Consider the following 21197-nt stretch of genomic DNA (forward strand, 5'->3'; position numbering starts at 1 on the left):
ATTTAGAAGGAATTCTAGAAGAGATAATTGAGAACCACCCTATCTAGGAATCTCTTCCAGTGACACTTACTACTCTACAATCAAAGGCAGCACCCTTCAACGGTGCTCATTTCTTTTTTTTTTTTGAGTTGGAGTCTCACTCTGTCACCCAGACTTGAATGCAGTGGCCACTCCCGGCCACCGCATCCTCGACCTGCTGGGCTCCGGCGATCCTTCCGTCTCAGCCTTCCAAGTAGCCGGAATTACAGGCATGTGCTACCATGCCCGGTTGATTTTTGATTTATTATAGAGATGAGGTCTTGCTGCCCAGGTGGGTCTCAAACCCTTGGGCTCAGGCAATCCACTCACCTCAGCCTCCCAAAGGCGCGGGATTGCAGGCTGAGCCACCAAGCCCAGCTCATTTCTTAATGATAAAAACCTCTTCCATATATTGTGATGGAACTTGATTTCTCTATTTCCACCAATGGGTTCTAATCTATCCCAAGGAGAACACAATGTTAGTTCCATTTTCACATGATAGCCTCATGGAACCAACAGATATTAACACCTTCCTTCAAGTCTCCTTCAGGGTGAGCATTCTCAGGGCACTCATGTTGTGTGATGTCACATAATCACTTTAGTTTGTAAGTGTACTCTTGAACATGGTGCTCAGAACTGAATACAGCAATCTGTAAGTGCAGAATTTAGTGGGAGTGTTACTCTGGGCCAGTAATGTGGTCTACATTTGCTTTAGCAATTAGTTTAAACTTACTGAATTGAGTCACCTAGAACTCCAGGAGGAAGTCAGTTCTCTCTTATCTTATTCTCCTCCTGCCATTGATTTCTTGAATTCAGCTCTATCAGCATTATAGTCAAAGAGAGCTGTATTAATTTCCTATTGCTATTGAGATAAGTGAGTACAAATTTAGTGACTTAAATAAGTTTGTTGTCTTACAGTTGTGTAGGTCAGAAGCCTAACCAGGGTCTCATTTGGCTAAAATCAAAGTGTCAGCAGGGCTCCATTTTCTTCTGGAGGCTCTAGAAGAGAATCTATTTCCTTGCTTTTCTAAATTCTAAATTCTGCCCACATTCCTTGGTTTGTGGCCTCCTTCCTCCATCTTCAAAGTCAGCAAATGTTGTATCTCTCTGTTCCTTTCTTCCATAGTAATATATCCTTCTGACTCTCCTCTTCTGCCACCCTCTTTCATTTTGTGTGTGTGTGTTATTTAGTTTTTATTTCTCTGCAATCCAACTAGATGTGGAAGGGAATAAGGAAAACATGGAACCCAAAGAACTGTAGTGAGAGCGCAAGATTATAGGGATATTATGAGCAAAGGGGATGGAGGGGGTGCTTTCCTGAGCTACAGAAAGAACGGTCTGGTAGTTTAAGATAAAACAAGTCAAATTTATTAGAAATGTCTATAGTCAGCAATGGTGACCTTGCTGGTGTTGCCATTCTTGGACCCAAAGCCCTCCTTGACTTGCACAGCATTCACGCCCTCTTTCACCTTCCCAAAAGACATGTGTCTGCCATCTAATTATTCAGTCTTAGTGCAGATGAAAAAAATGGGAACTGTTTGTGTTGGGTCCAGCATTTACCATGGACAAGATGCCAGTCCCTGTAAGCTTCAAGATGAAGTTCTTATCCTCAAATTTCTCCCTATAGATGGACTTGCTGCCAATGCCATTATGGTGTGTAAAGTCACCACCCTGGCACATAAACCCTAGAAGAAGTTGGTGAAAGCAGGACCCCTTTTCACCAAATCCTTTCTCTCCAGTTCTCAGAGCACAAAAGTTTTCTGCTGTCTTTGGAACTTTGTCTGCAAACGGCTCGAAGGAGATGTGGCCCAAGGGCTCACCATCAATAGTAATGTGGAAGAACATGGTGGGGTTGACCATGGCTGGTGGGAAAAGGCGCAAGGCGGTGGCATCTGCAAAGCCCCTCTTTCATTTTTAAGGACTCTTATGATTACAGTGAACCCATCTGGATAAACCAAGATAATCTCTCTGTTCTAAGGTCAACTGATTAGCAACCTTAATTCCATTTGTTGTCTTAATTCTCCTTTTCTATGTAACCTAGCTTACTCATGGGTTCTGAGGATTAGGATGAGAACATCTTTGAGGGCCATCATTCTGCCTACCATAAGAGCTACAGTAGCTCCAGATACCATCTCCTCACACAACAGCATCCAAAGACTGGGAAGAGGGCCATGTCTTCTTCAAGTCCCCTTTATCATGACATGAGGGAAAATTTCCTAAAGCCCCCGTACCACAATCTTACTTGCCAGAATGATGTCACATGTCCATTCCTAACCCAATCACAGGCAAAGAAAATAAATGACTGTGTTTGGCTTGTGCCAACCAAGATCTATCTCCTGGGGCTGAAGAAGGCTCAGCCTTTTGTGAGGCAAGTGGGCCTCTGATCCCTGAATCATACGGGTTTCTGGTAACAAGAGATGGAAAATGGTTTGGAGTATATTTTATCTTACAACATTACCATGATAATGATTACTAATTAGCCTACTTGACCTAATAAGCAGAAAGAGAGAAAAATAGAGAGGGAGATTTTGTTTAACTATTTTTGTTTCCCCTCACCCATGTTGAAGAGGGGAAAAAGTTTTGAGTTATCTAGAGAAAATAAAGGAAAGAAAAATAATCAATATATTGTAAGTATATGGGTGTTCCAGCAGAGAAATAGGTGTATATATATCTCCATCCTCAGCTCCCACAATTACTTAAAGTCACATCCCTGTAACAAGTCCCTTCGTATCTATGTATACACATATATGTATATATACATATGTGTATATACACACACACAAATAAAGGAATTTGTTACAAGGCTATGACTATGTAATTGTGGTAACTGATCAAGCAGTCTCTGGAAGGCTGTTGTCTTCAAGTCTGATGCTGAAGTTTGTGGATACAGAATAGGCATGGAAGGAAAGATGGCTGTGAAGTGCGAAGTGCAGGAGAGCAATAAGCAATAGTGGGATCCCTTGAGGCTGGATAGAACCTGTGCAAATTCTTGTTGCCTCTGATCTTTCTTTAAAGTTGAATCTCACTCGGATTCCAGTGGTTGGTGTACTCAAGATCCATCGCTACTCCTGGCTTGTTTCCCTACCTTTGAGCTTCTTAACATTTATGAACATTGGCAAATTTAGACATTAGAATTGCTAACATGCATTGACTAGGGACCTGTACTTCAAGGGCTTCGTTTTCTTATAGCAGAATGGGGAAAGGGAAGTAATTAGTTAAACTTATTTATCAAGTGTTTTGTTGGATGGTTGCCTTTGTTTACCTTTCCCTTGCTGTGCTAAGGACTATGGGTAATTTAAAAACAAACTCAGTTATTTGTCAATAAACAGGAAACATTTATAACCCTTTAACAATCCTGGTTACAGTCTACTTTAGGTTTGGCATTGCTTTTTGGTCACTGGATTGAAATATTATAGTTAGAATAAACTCTTTTCTGCATTCTTGGGTTGGTAAATGCAATGCAATATAGTGTTTAAGGCTAAATGGCTATGCATTTAACTCACTATGGTCTCATAAGATAAATATTAGCAAAAACTAAAAGTTATGTTTATTAACAGTATTAACTATAGGCTTTTATTAGTAACAATATCATGTATAACTTAGGAAGCATTTTGCAAAAGTTGCTCATATTTGAATTCAGAGGAAGGGAACCAAAAGTCTAGGATTTGTCTGACACATGCTAAGTGTCCACATATCACTAATTCACATACAACTCTATGGCGAGTCTATCTCCAACATACAACAGAGAAAACCATGCCTTGGAGTGGGACTCATTTGTCTTAAGTCTTCTGAAGAGTAAATGGTGGAACTGAGATTTGAGCACATTTCTGTATGATTCCAAAGTCCATTTTTTGGTTGTTGTCTAATTTTAAAAAATTAGGACTAATCATAGTAATCATAGTAATCATAGTAAGTGAAGTTCATTGTAGGTATATTTCAAGATAGTACTCTTAAATATACTGATTTAAAATGATATAAAACAGTGGGGTGTGTTTATGAGAGAAAGAAATCATCCAGTTGACTCTGTGTTAAAAGTAATAATTGTAGGTTGGTTGTGATGGCTCATGCCTGCCTAGAATTTGGGAGGTGAAGGTGAGAGGATTGCCTGAGCTCAAGGGTTCGAGACCAGCCTGGACAGCTTGGCAAGACCTCATCTCTGCAAGAAATCAAATAAAAAATAAAACAAAACAACAAATTAGCCGGGTATGGTGGCATGCACCTGTAGTTCCAGCTACTTGGAAGGCTGTGATTGTGCCACTACATTCCAGCCTGGGCAACAGAGTGAGACACTGACACAAACAAACAAACCAACCAACCAACCAACCAACAAACAAATGCAATAATTCTTCATTAAGAGAGCAGCATTGTGGTAAAACAGTAATTTTTCTTTTTGAGTTGGAGTCTCACTCTGTCGCCCAGACTGGAGTGCAGTGGCCGCTCCCGGCCACCGCAGCCTCAACCTGCTGGGCTCCGGCGATCCTTCCGCCTCAGCCTTCCAAGTAGCCAAAATTACAGGACGTGCTACCACGCCCAGCTGATTTTTAAAAAAATTTATTGTAGAGATGAGGTCTCGCCAAGTTGCCCAGGCGGGTCTCGAACCCGCGGGTTCAGGCAATCCACTCACTTCAGCCTCCCAAAGCGCAGGTTTACAGGCTGAGCCACCGACACCCGGCTCTTTTTTTGTTGAAGAGGGAGTTTTTTGTAAATTGTGTGTTTATATACACAAACTATTATGTTTGCATTTTTATGCTTACAAAAAAATGAAGTCATACTCTGCCAGCCAGCCTGAAGTACAGTGACATGATCATAGTTCACTGCAGTCTCAAACTCCAGAGCTCAAGTGGTCCTTCTACCTTAGCCTCCTGAGTAGCTAGGACTACATACAGGTGAATGTCACCATGCCCAGCTAAATTAAAAGCATTTTTTGTTTTTGTAGAATCAGGCTCTTAATGTGTTGCTCAGTCTAGTCTCAAACTCCTGGCCTCAAGTCATCCTCCCACCCTGACTTCCAAAAGTGCCGGGATTACATGAGACACTATGCCTGGCCTGTGCTAGAATTGATGCCTGCTCATAGCATTCAAAATACTTTTCTCTTTATTAATCCCCATACTATACTTAACTATTGCAACAAACTGTGATTATCAGCATTTTCATAAAATAATTATATCAACTTCAGGAAGTTACTTGATTTTTTGTATCATATTTCTTTTATGTTTTTTCCTTTTTTTATTATTTTATTTTATTTTAAAGATGTGGGGTACAATTCAGGATTAGGTATACAAGTGGTCCTTGTACAGGTAAAGTTTGAGCCTCCCTTTGGTCTCCACTTTGCTTGGTTTTGAGATCAGGTACCCTTATTGTTGTTGTGTTCCCCCGCCCCTGGCAGTATCCCACTACTGCCAATCCCTTTCTTATAGTATTATGGTAAATGTTCAGGGTCCGCTTATGAGTGAGAACATGTGGTACTCTGTTCTTCGTTTCTGTGATAGAGCAATTTGAAAATGAAGAAAGGTACTGACTATCCAAATCATCTTATTTAAAGCCAAAGGGTATTCACTCTTGAAAGTTTCCTTTCTTTCTCTTTGATTTTTTGTTCTATCTTTTGTCTATCTTCAGTTTACCCAGAGTTTCAATATAATCAGTAGTTATTACTTTTGAACTATGCTTTAAAAATTTTAACTGGTAGATCAAAAACGTAAATATGTAAGGTCAAATAAACTTATATTGCTATTTTCCAAACACATCCATACAACACATTACTGTATTCTCTCTCCCTCTTATTCAAATACCAGCTACCATTTTTTATGGTCTGTAACGACTGAGACATGCTTGGAAGAGAATGGATGCACTCACTGTTTATTCATGGTGATACTAGATGTCAAAAGCTGCCATAACGACCTCTACTAGTCACACACACCAGTTTGGGATTGGATTCAGGCTACTGTGTGTTGGGGCGGGTAACTCAGCAGTGGCTTGAGAAAGTAAGGATACAAGTCTACCCCCTTGTTTATGGAGTGAGAAAAGTTAGGGTGGCAAAAATAGCTGATTTTTTGGGGTGAGCTGCAGAATTGTAACCCTAAGAAGCAGCAGTTTAGGGCTAGCTCTCTTGGTTTCTTTTCTCCATCTGTTACAATGTAAGGACAGAGACATCACTGAAACCATCATCCAGTGCCCAAGGCAGGGGCATCTAGCATCTGAATAACAGAAATGTTTGACCGGCAGGGAACTGTCCTCATTCCCTACTCTTTATTTCGTGTCACAAGCACTGTGACACTGAACATTATCTTCTTTCCTTATAGACCGTATTTCTAGTTTACAAACTATCTAGAACTGAATTTCTTAAGGAAACATGGAGACACAAGATTTTTACTTTAAATGAAATTAACCTTGTGAATAATAATTTCCAGGGTCAGAAATTGAATGTAAAATTGTACAAGTGATTTGTTTGTTCACATAGACATTTATAGCTCTGTCTGTTTTGAGTGTATTCTCTGCTTATGGTCATGCTATTTTTATACATAGCTACATGACTAAAGGTTGAAAACTGTTAACTTTTCTGATGGCTTTATTTCATGACCAAATTATTCAGAAAACTTGCCCTAGACTTACTTTGGAAGAATAGTGAATAAAAAATATTAGAATTTGTCAGTATCTATTAAAATAGAAAACACACACACACACACACACACACACACACACACACACACACACACTATAATTCTTTGACTAAACAATTCCTCTGCCAGGAAGTTATTCTATTAAAACAATCTGAAAAGTATGCAATGATACTAGTTGGTAAAAGATTGCTTAAATAAAGGCATAAACTTAAAATAGAACATGATTTAGCTATTAAAGTGAATGAAATAGATCTATAAGTAACGGTAATAAGTAAAAAAAGCAAGTGACAAAAGTATAATATAGTCTTTTTTGTCATAAATATTTATATAGATGTACAAATAACACATACACGCATCTTTATATATCTATTTAAAAAGTTAAGTAAAAAACACTGAATTGTTATTCTCTGAGGAAGTAGGTTTATGGGCCACATTTTTTTTCCTCTGTAATATATTTCAAAAAGTCAATTTTTAATAATTGTCATGTTCCTTTTGAAATAAAAACATACTTTAAAAATACCCTACTTCTTTCCTCCCGAAACAAGTCGGGAGGCCTAATCAGGGAGAGTGTTGGGTCTGAAATCTTGAGGGAGCTGATGAATTAGGCCTCGGACATCCCTGCTCACTATGATATTTTATTTAAAAAGTCTTATTCTGACCAAGCTACCAAGTCTAATTAAAAATGGAAAATTCATGGAAGGAGAGGCCTCCCTATATTCCCCCAGGGGACCCATTCTTTCCTGGCTCCCTCTGGATTCTTCCAGTTCATTAGCTAAGAAGGAGTTGGGGAGTTGGCTCCAGCCACAGCTGCTGCCTTCTCAAGTGTCGCTCTGATCTGGTCAGCAAAACCCCTGGTGGAAAGCAGCAGGCGCTGAGTGGCTGCCAGCCCAGCCCGCTGGCTGCCTCCAAAGCAGGCCTGCTGGCCTTGCCCATCCTCCCCTGGTCTCCCCCTTCCTCCTTCTCCATGCCATTGTGCTGCGAATAATCATTAGGAAACACTGGGAGCTGAGGGACTTTATTCTTCAGAGTTGGGGGAGGGGTTACCAGGAGGGAAGCACTCAGACCCTGGAACATTACTAGGGATAATCTCAGACCTGATTATTCCTAGTAATCTTAGAGATGACCAGAGATCTTAGAGATGACCAGAGCCAATGGCTTCATTTGAATGAGAAACATCATGTTCTTTGCAGTTGCTGGACCCTATACTCCTGGGGTGTTTAGATTACAAAAGAGAACAGCTCCCTTTTGCTATTCTTCCCTGTGAATCCAAGGCCCCCATTGTGGGGATGCTCTTTTAACTCACCATGGTCCATGAGAAACCCAAGGAAGGACACAAGACTGAGAACAAAGATCTTATTAATTAGAAGGTAGCAAAGCAGGATGAATCAACAGCAATTAATCACATATGGAACACCTCAGTTGAGTTCTGGTATGATGTCTGCCTACATGACAATGGAAATGGAAGAGGAAGATTTAGAGGGTCTAGTATTAGACAGGGCGATCTGCTCAAATGGTCCCTCTCTGCTCCTTAATTCCAGAACCATGTTCCCTTAGACAATGTTACATCACAATTGGGAAATTTTGGCTTACTTTAGCCATTTTCTGACCTCTATACTAGAGTTTCTATAGTCTTGATTCTCTGCCTCCCCACCCCTTTTACTGGTCATGATTATATTGGCACTGAAAGAGATGGGCTGGCCAAACCAAACTAGTTCCGTGAAAATAGGCTTTCTCAGGGATTGGCAGTAGTGGAATACTGCCAGGGTGGGTGGAGGAGTGAGGGGGGATGAGGGGGGACACTGATCTAAAACCAGGCAAAGTGGGGACCAAAGGGAGGCCCAAACTTTACCTGTTTGATGACCACTTGTATACCTAATTCTGAATCGTACCCCATATCTTTTTTTTTTTTGAGTTGGAGTCTCACTCTGTCGCCCCGACTGGAGTGCAGTGGCTGCTCCCGGTCACCGCAGCCTCGACCTGCTGGGCTCCGGCGGTCCTTCCGCCTCAGCCTTCCAAGTAGCTGGAACTACAGGCGCGCACTACCATGCCCGGCTAATTTTTGGTTTATTGTAGAGATGAGGTCTCGCTGCCCAGGCGGGTCTCGAACCCACCGGCTCAGGCAATCCACTCACCTCAGCCTCCCAAAGGCGCGGGATTGCAGGCTGAGCCACCGAGCCGGCTCCCCATATCTTTAAAAAAAAAAAAGGAAAATACCCTTTCTGCATATGGGGCCTAATCGTTCAACTTAACTTACATTCTAGTAAGATTTTTCTTTTGTTATTTAATAAGAAAAAATTTGCATATCTTGATTACTTAGATAATATCACTGCTTTTCTTGTGTCATTTTAAAATCAAGTATTTTTAAAAAACATATCTGTGTGTAGCTAATTCAAGTAGGGTAATCTCTGTATATCAGTAGGGATAAACGACACTAAATAAATTGATCTTAGGTGATTCCCTCCCCACACTTTTTTTAGAAAGCAGGATTTATTGAGAGGATAGAAAAACTCCCACAGTGGGAGGGAAACTGAAGGGGTTGCCCTTCCCCCTTTTTTAAGCTCAAGAATTTTCTGCTTGTGGCATAGCCCACTGGATCTCACTAGACCACAGTTCTCAGCCTCCCTTGCACTTCCCAGTGCACACCATTCTCTAGGTATGGCCTTGTGACTGAGTTTGGTCAATGGAATGTAAGTGGAATGTTGTGTTCTTCTTCTAGGCCTGGCCCATAGAAAACCTTCTGTGGATAAACTCTCTTCTCTGCGTGTCATCTAACCGAAGAGGCAAAGATTTAAAGCAGGCCATAGTTACAAGATGGAGGAATCTGGGTCCTGAATAACTTTGTGGATCAAAGTCCCTCTGATGACCCTCACTGGATTGCGATGTAAGTGAGAAGTAAACTTTTAATGTGCTAAGCCACTGAGATTTGGGCGTTCTTAGCTACAGCAACGTGACTCTCCTAATACCTTGTTTAAATGAACTACTTTAAAATATGGTTCAGTGGTGCTTTTTGTATTCTTAGCTCCTTTAAGTAGTGAAAAATACTGCAGAAGTATATTATTCTATATTGTTACGTCTTCATTTAGAGAGAGAGCTAGTTCATGGCATCAATAACTCTTGAAGGTAAGTCTTTTTTTGAATAGCAATATCTTGTGGAATATTTATAGGCAGGCCCTCAGAGACTCTTTACATTAGCGTGCTGTTAGTCTCAAGGACAAACAAATTGACTTTCCATGTAGCAAGACTAAATACAAATTAAAATAACTTTCTTTAATTGCAACACAATGGTCAGAGGTAAGAGGACATTGTTATTAGGTCATTTCTTGGATGCCTTCCAGATAAGGTATTCTGAATCTCTAAGTTTGCTTTTAACAGAAATTGACTAACTTTTATTAAAAGAAAAAAATGTATTGTGTAGATTTGCATAGTTCCCACAGTAACCGAATGCAAGATCTCACAAGTATAGAAGCCATAATTTTGTCCAGGGATCTCCTTTGAAGGAACTCACAGAAAGTATCACAGAAAGTGACAGCAGTCATCAGAATGACTCAGCTCCACTCACCTTCCATTTGTTCCTCCGTTGGCCCAACTTTCCAATTTCTGGGGGAGAGGATCATATCTAGATTGTTTACATACCTACCCCTTGCCCAGGATAGGATGTCAAGGCTGAAAGACCAAGGAATAGTACATGGAAGATGGAAGGAAAACATCCCCCAAAGAAAGATAGGATTCTGAAATATCCCTTTAGAAACACAAAAGGTGATAGCAGGAAAAGTAGAAGCAAAGTTAGATGGCTATTACTCTATTCCACCTGGTTGTGTCCTCTGAAGGATTTGTGTCCTCTTCCTTGTCTGATACCTGAAAAGATGGTGATTGGTCAACACATAGAATCTTACTAACTAAAGACACTCAGTTATCTATTATTAGACTAGCAGCAGGCATTATCACTTGTCTTAGTTTATTCGGGTTACTACAGCAAAATACCTTAGACTGAGTAGTTTATAAACAGCACAAATGTATTGCTCATAGTTATGTAGGCTGGGAAGTCTAAGATCAAGGTGCTGACAGATTTGGTGTCTGATGAGGGCTGGCTCTCTCTGCTTCCAAGATGGCACTTGGTTTCTGCATCCTCACTTGGCAAAAGGTGAAAGGATAATTGGTTCCCTGGAGCCATTATATGAGGAAACAAATCCCATTCGGAACAGTAAAACCCTCAATGACTTGCTACCTAAAGGTCTAATGTATTACATTTTTTTCTTTTCTTTTTTCTTCTTTTTTTTTCCCTGAGACTGGGTCTTGCTGTTGCCCAGGCTGGGAGCAGTAGTATGATCATAGTTCTGTGGAGCCTTGACCTTTTTGGCTCAAGTAATCCTCCCGCCTCAGCCTCCTGAGTAGCTAAGACTACAGGCATACACCACCATGCCCAGCTAATTAAAAAAAAATTTTTTTTACAGAGACAGAGATTTATTATGTTGCCCAAACTGGTCTCAAACTCCTAGCCTCAAGCAGTCCTCCTGCCTCTGCCTCCTAAAATGTTGGGATGCCATCTGCATACCTGGCTCTTACCTTTTAATACTATCACATTGGGTCTTTGGTCTCAATATATGAATTTTGGGAGGACACATACATTCAAATTATAGCATCATCCAAAAAGTTTAAAATACTTTTTCTATATTTAGTCGCTTGTAATATGAATGAGATTCCTGGGCATATATCCCAAGGAAGTGAGGTATAATCGTTATAGGTATGTGGCATTGGAGATAATTGCAGTTTTAAATACTGTGCTTAAGTTAGCAACATTAACAGGTTCAGCTGGGAAGTATTTTAAGATGGAGAGCAATTTTTAAAGTATTTATTTCATTTTAGTGAGATGTGACACTTGGTTCATTAGCATCTGAGGTCAAAAGGACAGTGAGTAAATCATATGAAGTCTGTTTATTGATCTTTGAGTCACTGGGCTTTTAATCCACAATAACACCAACTCCTTGTCTGGGCTACCTCTGCTGTGTGAAATGCAGATACTTCATTTTTAAAAACTATTTATTTTGAAGTAATTTTAGATTTACAGAAGAATTGCAAAGATGATATATGCCTTACTCAGCCTCCTCTATGTATCCATAGTTACATTCATTTTTTAGTGGATGAGCATGAACACAGTCATTTAAACTTGAGAAAGACAGAGTGATTCATTTAAAAGAATGAGTTTTTTGGATAGAAAAAACTTGAATTTTGGTCCTATATTATATTTAGTAGCAATTAAGTAATGCCAGGCAAGTTATTTCTATGTAAAAGTGGGGTGCCATGTCTCTTCCAGGGTCCCTGTGAGGATTAAATGTACATGGAATCATTTTGTAAGGTTTTGGTATGCAGTAGGTGCTTAATAAATGTTCATTTCCTCCTTCCCCTCCCTCTCTCACTTCCTTCTATCCTTTTCTTCTTTCCTTTCTTTCTTAATATTATTGGATACTGTCACTCTTTCCAAGCTTTTGGTTTCTGCTTTTTTGTCTCCCCCACTCAGACTGCCTTCTCAGCCCTCTAGATCCAACACTTTCTGTTGCTGAGGGAGGAAATGGCCTTTGTGACCTTAATATTGCCCAACATCTTGTCACTTTAAACTAAAAGCCTTAATGTTCTTCAATGTGAGTTTGAAGTACAAAATGTTTCCACATCAGTAACAAGAATATGGACAAATTGCAAGAAAAAAAAGTGACTATAGGTTGCAAAACATGTGTATGTGCATATAGGTGGCAACTGGACAAAATTTAAACTTGGAAAGACATCTCAAGCCCCCTCCGTTTTAACCCTGGGAGGGATCTACAGGACATGAAATTTAAGAACCTGGATCTAAATAATTCAAATTTTAGCCAGTGGGACTCAGATCCTTGATGGGCTAATCTACCCTTGTCATTTACTCTGAGGAATGCCCACAGGGAAGGGAAACAGTACAATACTGGCACCATTTCACCTCTCAACAAAAATCGGCTTAAAACCAGATGCCTAGTAGCCATATGACAGACGCTCTACCCTGCAGGGAGGGCTCCCCCTAGGGATTCAGGAGAGACAGGGGTGATTATGCTGCATGCCTGCTTCCAAGCATAATAGGCAGGCGAGTGGGGAGAGATGGAGCCCTGAACATCTTGGAGGTGACACCCTCTGGGCCATAAGTGCTCCATACAGGATTTAGCTGCAGCTCAGCAGCTGTCCCAAGGCAGCAGCCCTTTCTGCCATATGGGGGAGCAAGATTTGGCATGGAATTGGCATCCTCAGGTCGGTTCAAACGTTGTCATCTATGTGAAAGTGTGGGTCAGAGGCCTAATATGAGAGTGGGGAGATAGAGAGAGGAGAATAAGCATTATCAATTCCCAACTGGCTCTTTCTGAAAAAAATCATAATTCAAGGACTGTTATTCTGGTCCCCAAGCCACAATAGGAGAGGGGCATAAGTGTTACTTTTCCATCATCAGGTACTATAGTAAGGAAAAACGATAGTGTCAGATTGGCATGGAGTTTCACCAAGAGGAGATGCTTGCCCATGGTGGGTTTGCTCAGAAGTCTAGCAAGAGTCATTGGAAGGGTCACAAGATGAAAACATGACCATTTAGTATAGAAAATGGAAACTGAATGTGAGGAAAGTAACATCTCTGTAACAGTCACACACCTGGATTCATAGCAGGGTGCTGAGGCCTGGAAGTGTCCTTGACTGGAGGCTATAGCTGGATCATGAGGACCAGAAGCCTCTTTCTTTGACTCAGTGGATCAGGCAGGGTGGGCAGAAGAGGAGCAATCAGGGATCTAATTTGTTATGGTTAGAGATTAAGTCATAAGCATTAAAACATATTGGATATTTGACCTTTGCAGAGGTGGCAGAAACATAATCATTTTAACTAAGGGTTCAGTGTTAGAAATATTCAAGTTTGTGGAAATATGATATAGAGTCTTTCATTTTAGGAGATAAATGCTACCATGTCATATCAGTATAGTCATATGACCTAGTGGGAAAATGGCTGAGAAACAAACTTGATTTGTGGTCAGGTTCTGTCTTGCTGATTTACCTTTGTTTCTCACCCATCAACAGGGATGATAATAACATCTAATGCCTTGCTAGTATTAGCCATGTGTCATGTACTTTCTGTGTGTGGACTCATTTAATCCTCCAGAAATCCTTTGATAAAGGTACTATTATCATCCTCTTCATTTTACAGTGAAGAAGTTGAGCCCTGAGTTAAGTAACTTACCTAACATCATATAGCTAGCTAATAAATGATGGAATTGCTATTTGACCTCAGGTTACCTGACTCCAGAGCCTCTATGTTCAACTCGCACATGATACCATAAACTCTATTTACCTCCGAGGGTGTGGCAAGGATAATATTAGATAATGGGAAAGGAACAGACTAGTATTGAGATGGCTGCTAGAATGGAAAGAACCTACCCTTTGGAGCCTGCCAAAGGTGGATTTTTTATCCTGACCATCACCTTGTAACTAGCTGCAAGTTACCTAAGTTGTAATTTTGGCCTTTTCATCTTTAATGGAAATGGTAATATCTATTTTACCGATTGCTGGAAGATTACAGATGATATATATAAAGTGTTCAATTTATAGTAGGAACTAAAAAATTGGTAGCTATCATTGTTTCCTCCTGTTTTCATATATTAGTCTCGAGGACCAGGAACATATGTATATTTTGGTATCCAACTTTAGTTATAATGGAACTGAGCACAAAGTTGACACTCGACTAGTAATAACAATGGCTGTTGCTTTGTTGGGACTTACCATGGGCCAGATGCCTAGTGTCTGGAAGGTTCTTTACATACATTAATTTACTTTACCACCATAAGATGAAGATACTCATGAGGCTCCAGTTTTACAAATGAGGAAACTGAGACAAACAGATGTTAAGTAACTTGCTCCTAGTCACACAACTTGTAAATTACAGATCTGGGATCTGAAACCAGTAGTCTAGTTCTTAATTGTTGTGCTATTGGTCATAGATTTATAGGATTATAAAGTTGGAAGAAGAAATAAGCATTTTATAGTTCAACCTTATGTCCCACTGTGGGAATTACTTGCTTGATATTTTTGAGCGTTCCTTATTCACCTTGTTTGTCCGTCTTCACTAACAAGGTGCTCATTGGCCCAATGAGACAACCCTTTTAATTGTTGAGCAACCCTCTGTGTCAACTTTACAATGTTAAGCTAAAACCAGCTTTACCTTTTTCTTTCTCATTGATCATGTGGTTTTTGAGATACCCAGAACAAGGATAGCTCCCTCTTCAACATGACATTCCTTGCTATTTGAAACCATTACTTCCTCTTTTCCAAGCCAGCAACTTGAGGTTTCATCAATGGTGACTCACTACCCTGATTGATCTGATGACTGCCTTTTTTTTTTTTTTTAAGTGTCTGGTAGAGTAAACCATGACTGTTAATGTCCATCAACAGTACTTTATTCTTTTCTCAATGCAGGTTGAGATCGCATTAGTTTTTTTGACAACCTTATCACACAGTTTGCTCCCATTGGCTTTAGCCATCCATTGTCAGAGAGGGAAACATTCCAAGACCCCCAGGGGATGCCTGAAACTGTACCATATATAGTATATACTATGTTTTTTAATATACTTGCATACCTGTGATAAAGTTTAATTTGTAAATTTGGCACAGTAAGAGATGAACAACAATAGCTAACAGTAAAATAGAACAATTATAATAATATACTGTGATAAAAGCTATAAAAATGTAGACATTCTCTCTAAACATACTGTAATATTTTGGGATTCAGGTTGACTGTAGGTAAGTAAAACCATGGAAAACAAAACTGCAGTTAAAGGGTAACTGCTGTGTGACCTCATGTGTATCAGTTGGCTTGGGCTGCCATAACACAACTCCATAGACTGGGTGGTTTAAACAGCAGACATTTATTTTGTCACAGTTCTAGAGGCTAGAAGTCCAATATTAAGATTCCAGCTAATTTGGTTTCTTTTTTTTTTTGAGTTGGAGTCTCACTCTGTCGCCCAGACTGGAGTGCAGTGGCCGCTCCCGGCCACCGCAGCCTTGGCCTGCTGGGCTCCGGCGATCCTTCCGCCTCAGCCTTCCGAGTAGCTGGAATTACAGGCATGCGCTACCACGCCTGGCTGATTTTTTGATTTATTGTAGAGATGAGGTCTCGCTGCCCAGGCGGGTCTCGAACCCGCGGGTAATTTGGTTTCTGATGAGGACTCTCTTCCTGACTTGTGGACAACTGCCTTCTTACTCTGTCCTCATGTGGCCTTTCCTAGCATGTCTCTCCCTCTTGTATAAGGATACCAATCCCACAGGATTAGAAGTCCACTTTTAAGACTGCACTTAACCTTTATTACTTCCTTATAGGCTCTATCTCCAAATATAGTTACACTGGAGGTTAGGGCATCAATATATTAATGGGGGAGAGATACAATTCAGCCCATAGCATCCTGTGATCATAGGGTTGTGGCTGTGATGGAGAGCTGAAGGCAAGGGTCATGATCATTTAATCTTGGGCTGCAGAGCAGCGTGGAAGGAGCTGAAACTGCCCCTCTACCTTTAGGGGCTGTGCTTCGTGCCTCTGTAATCCTACTGGGACCCCAAAGGTCTTTTCTCTTGGTTTTGAGTAACTGTGATACTGATAGGGTGGGGACAGAAAGAGAGACAGCTGAAATCTGTTATTGCAACAAATCCAGGGATTTCCCCAGGTTATCTCATATTGTGCATTTGCCTTCCTGCCATAGGAAACAGATGCAGGGAGGGCGGGTTGTAACCTGGAACCCTTAATCATGAGGGCATAGGGAGCCTACCCAGAACACTCACTGCTGGCAGATGACTAACAACCTGCCAAAGAAATCCCAGCAGCCTTTACTGAGAGGCCTAAGGCTAGGAGAACCATAGCTTCTCTGACCCAGCCTGCTTCAGCCTGTAAGAGAGTGGAGGACAGGGCTAGCAAGACGTGTATTCTCCAGATTGCAAGTGCTAGAAAAACCCACCCAAAGTGCCTTGAGCAAGATGGGAGTTTATTGGTTTATGTAAAAGTCCACAGACAGGCTGAGCTTCCAGTGCAGTTTGATGCAGTGCTCAAATATTATCACCAGGATCTGTCTCTAACCTTGCTTTGTCTAGCCGTCAGCTTTATTTGCTTACTTTGTGGTTTTATCCTCACAACTACCAATTTCAGAGGAAGAGTAAATATGTTTTCTTGGCTGTAACTGGGTTATGTGCTATTCTGGAATGAATCAGTGTAGCCACAGGGGTGGGATATGTTGTTATTTTAAGCCAATCCAGGACCCCCCTGTTGCCAGGGTTAGAGACAGTTCCATGAGAACCACATGACTGGAGAATGGTGGAGGGTGGTTTCCCAAAGGAAATTGTAAATCCCTTTGGAAACTTTGGAAATGTTGGACAGAAATAACAGGTATTTATTACATAGCATTTTTTATGTGGTTCTCCCAAACAAATCTTCAGTCTAATGTTACTGGATTATTCTTGGGAATTATGGTAGAATACCTCTTACTTTTTCTTTTCCTTTCTTTTTTTTCTTTCCTCCCTCCCTCCCTCCCTCCCTCCCTCCTTTTCTTTCCTTTCTTTCTTTCTTTTTTTTTGGTCAAGGCCTCACTCTATTGCCCAGGCAGAAGTACAGTGGCATGATCATGACTCACCATAGCTTCAACCTCCTGGACTCAGGTGATCCTTCTGTCTCAGCCTCCTGAGAAATTAGAGCTATAGGTGCATGCCACAGGCCTGGTTAATTTTTCTTTTCTATTTTTTTTTTTTTGTAGAGATGAGGTCTCGCTATGTTGCCTAGGCTGATCTCAAACTCCTAGGCTCAAATGATTCTCTTGCCTTGACTTCCCAAAGTACTGGAATTACAGGGTGAGCCACTGTGCCTGGCCAAAATGTCACTCTCTTGATATTCTTATTATAGCAACTTTGTATTTTTATATGCTGAAGTATAGGACTACAGTCCCCTCAGATTATCTCCCACTTATTTCTGAGATTTCCCCCATGTCCCTGTCACTTGTACCCATCTATCCATCAAACAAATACACATTGAGTGTCAATTGTGTGCTAAGGGACGTTAGGTCTTGGAATGTAGCAGTGAACAAGAAGGAGATTGTTCTTGCCTTCATGGGACTTTTGGTCTGGTGTTTCCTCATCTAGCTACCATGCTGATGCTTGCCCATAGTGCCTTGTGCGAGCTCTGATCTCCTTCACTACCATGTTGGCCTTGCCCTCTACTTTACTATGTCACATAGGGAGCAGGATCTTCCTGAATTCCTCATAGCATGGCAGAGACTGATGTGTGCTGTCATATGTGCAGGGTACATTTCTCTTTGGTAGCACTTGTCACAATTGTCATGACTTATTTGTATACTTATTTGTTTGATATCATTCTCTCTAGACTTTTCATAAGGGTAGGGATTGTGACCATATTATTCATCATTGTTTTCTCTTGCCTAGTGCCACGCCTGGAGCACACTAGCCATTCAAATACTTGAAAGGTCTGCTAGACTGTCAGGTTTAACAGGACTGCTTAAGGTGAAGGAATAATAAAACAAAAATACAATACAAAGAGTATCCTGAAACAGTTACTAGGTGTGTGTCTTAGCCTCCTCAGGCTTCTATTGCAAAATACCATGGACTGGATGGCTTAAACAATATATACTTATTTTCCCATAGTTCTGGAGGCCAGGGAGTTCAAGATCAAGGTTCTAGTCAACTCAGACACTGGTAAGGGACCTCTTCCAGGCTTCTGCACAGCTGTTTTCTTGCTGTGTCCTCACATGGCAAAGAGTGAGTTCTGTGATGTCTCTTCTTAAAAGGACACTAATCCTATTGGATCAGGGCCCCAACCTTAATTATCTCCTTATAGGCCCTATCTCCAAACTTAGTCGCACTGGGGTTTAGGGATTCAACATACGAATGGGGAGGGGGTACACAGTTCAGCCCATAGCAGTGTGACTACCTTCAGAGTGCATAGCTAAGATACCTTCAGAGATCTTTCTAATGTCTACCTGCTTAGTTTTCTGCTTGCTTCTAGTGGCAGAGGCCAGTTGATCATGCTGTGACTATGTGTATGTGATCATATACATGCTCAGTTCTCTGTGTATATCTACTCATAAGAATCTAAGCATATTTGCTTCAAAGTCCAATCTAAGGTTGGATTTCTTTTTTTTTTTGAGTTAGAGTCTCACTCTGTCGCCCAGACTGTAGTGCAGTGGCACGCTCCTGGCCACTGCAGCCTCGACCTGCTGGGCTCTGGCGATCTTTCCTCCTCAGCCTTCCAGGTAGCTGGAAATACAGGTGCGCGCTACCACGCCCGCCTAATTTTTTGATTTATTGTAGAGATGAGGTCTCACCAAGTTGCCCAGGTGGGTCTCGAATCCGTGGGCTCAGGCAATCCACTCACCTTGGCCTCCCAAAGCATGGGATTACAGGCTGAGCCACCAAGCCTGGCTTACAGTTGGATTTCTGAGTCCCTATATATATATTTTTTTGTCCAAGTATCTGTCTCATCCAATGAGTGTGAATATTTACTCACTTTAGGGGGAGCTTATCCTCAATCCATAGCTACCCTCGCCCAAAAAACTGACAAAAATGTCTCAAACCAAAATGAAAATCTTCTTTTTTTTTTTTTAAGTTGGAGTCTCACTCTGTCACCCAGACTGGAGTGCAGCGGCCGCTCCCGGTCACCGCAGCCTCGCCTGCTGGGCTCCGGCGATCCTTCCGCCTCAGCCTTCCGAGGAGCTGGAATTACAGGCATGCGCTACCACGCCCGGCTGATTTTTTGATTTATTGTAGAGATGAGGTCTCTACAATAGAGACCAGGTGGGTCTCGAACCCGCGGGCTCAGGCAACTACTCACCTCAGCCTCCCAAGGCATGGGATTACAGGCTGAGCCACCAAGCCCGACTACAATTGACTTTTATGTTTTTCGTATACCCTGCAGTTTTTCTGAAGTTGTTTATTAACTTATTAATTAATTTTTGAGTCAGAGTCTCACTTTGTCACCCATGCAGTAGCATGCTCGTGGCTACCGTAGCCTTGACCTGCTGGGCTTAGGCAGTCCTTTCACCTCAGTCTTCCAAGTAGCTGGAACCACAGGTGGCGCGCTACCACGCCCGGCTAATTTTTGATTTATTGTAGAGATGAGGTCTCGCCAAGTTGCCCAAGCGGGTCTCGAACCCATGGGCTCAGGCAATCCACTCACCACAGCCTCCCAAGGTGCGGGATTACAGACTGAGCCACCGAGCCCGGCATGAACATCTTCTTTACCAGAGTACTTATTTTTTAATTTGAAACAACTGCATTTAGATTATTTCACATTTTTCTCCAAGAAAAAATGGTAGATGTAACCCAGTATTCATTTGGAATTTTTTCCCCCAAAACAAAGACTGTCTATGCCAAAGAGAATTCAAGTCCCTGTATCTGGGTGGATAAAACTGCTTTCAGAACTCACATGCCCCCCCTTTCACCATCCGTTCAAATACTGAATAATCTTAGGAGTGGCCAGATCTCTCTTACATTGCCTGGGTCTAGTTAGACTTCTATATCTCTGAGCTGGCTAGAATGAAGGATAAAACTCCCATCTGAAAGCTGCCAGAAATGTGTTTTCTGTGTATTTAATGGGTGGAAGCTAGAATAATATTTGAAACATAGTTTTTCTTTGTTTTGTAAGTTCTCTGGGTCATAGAGCTGTAATTATAGAACTGACTCCTTGTTGCTTGGAATAGCCTTAAATATTGGTAAAGTAATCTAATATAAATATTTCAGGTTCTATAGTAAGTGTTCTCTTCAGTAAAGAAAAATAATGTCTCTTGAAGAGAAAGACGTATTTTTGAAACTTGTTTTCTTCATTGGCTGACTAGTCTAGAATTTCTGTGGAGAATATTTGACATGACTAATAAGTGCTCCAAAGTCCAGTAAAGCAATCACTGAGACCATTAATAGCTTAAAAACAAAAACAAGAGTCAAATATAATTTTCAGATGGTTGAATCTGAGAATTATCTTTTCAGTTATAGCAATAAAGATGCCAAGTGACATATAGTGCTTTAGCATTTACAAAATATTTTGTGGGTTGACACTAGGTATGTTTTAGGGATGAGCACTTTGCTTCAGCCCTAGCTGGTAACTCACTACAAATCTCAGCATTCAAATAACTAGTGGGTATTTGTGGTGGGGGATGTAGTCTTACCTCTTCCCATCCCCAGTGGTGACTCTGCTTCTCCTAGGTTAATTTATTCTCTCTGCCCTGCTGCTTCCCCTTGTAGACGAACAGGGATGAGGGGGTCTTTGCCACCAATGAAGAAAGTACCGTCTGAAAGATAGTCATGCTACCAGACTGAACTCGAAACTGTTCATTCAGATTCTTGTACTTATATATTCATCCTAGCTCATAATCAGCCATTTGATGGATATTTACCAGTACACATGCATTTGATGTCACTGGATTCTGTAGTTTTCCATTACTCAGCTGAGGCCCACCGTTGGCAAATACTGAACTTGGCAAGGTTAGGAATCTAGATGCAGGAAATCCATTCCTGGGTGGGCCAAAGGAA

The sequence above is a fragment of the Carlito syrichta genome, unplaced genomic scaffold, assembly GCF_000164805.1.
Source record: "Carlito syrichta isolate Samal-C Ts95f unplaced genomic scaffold, Tarsius_syrichta-2.0.1 Scaffold302543, whole genome shotgun sequence".
In the NCBI taxonomy this organism is placed as follows: Eukaryota; Metazoa; Chordata; class Mammalia; order Primates; family Tarsiidae; genus Carlito; species Carlito syrichta.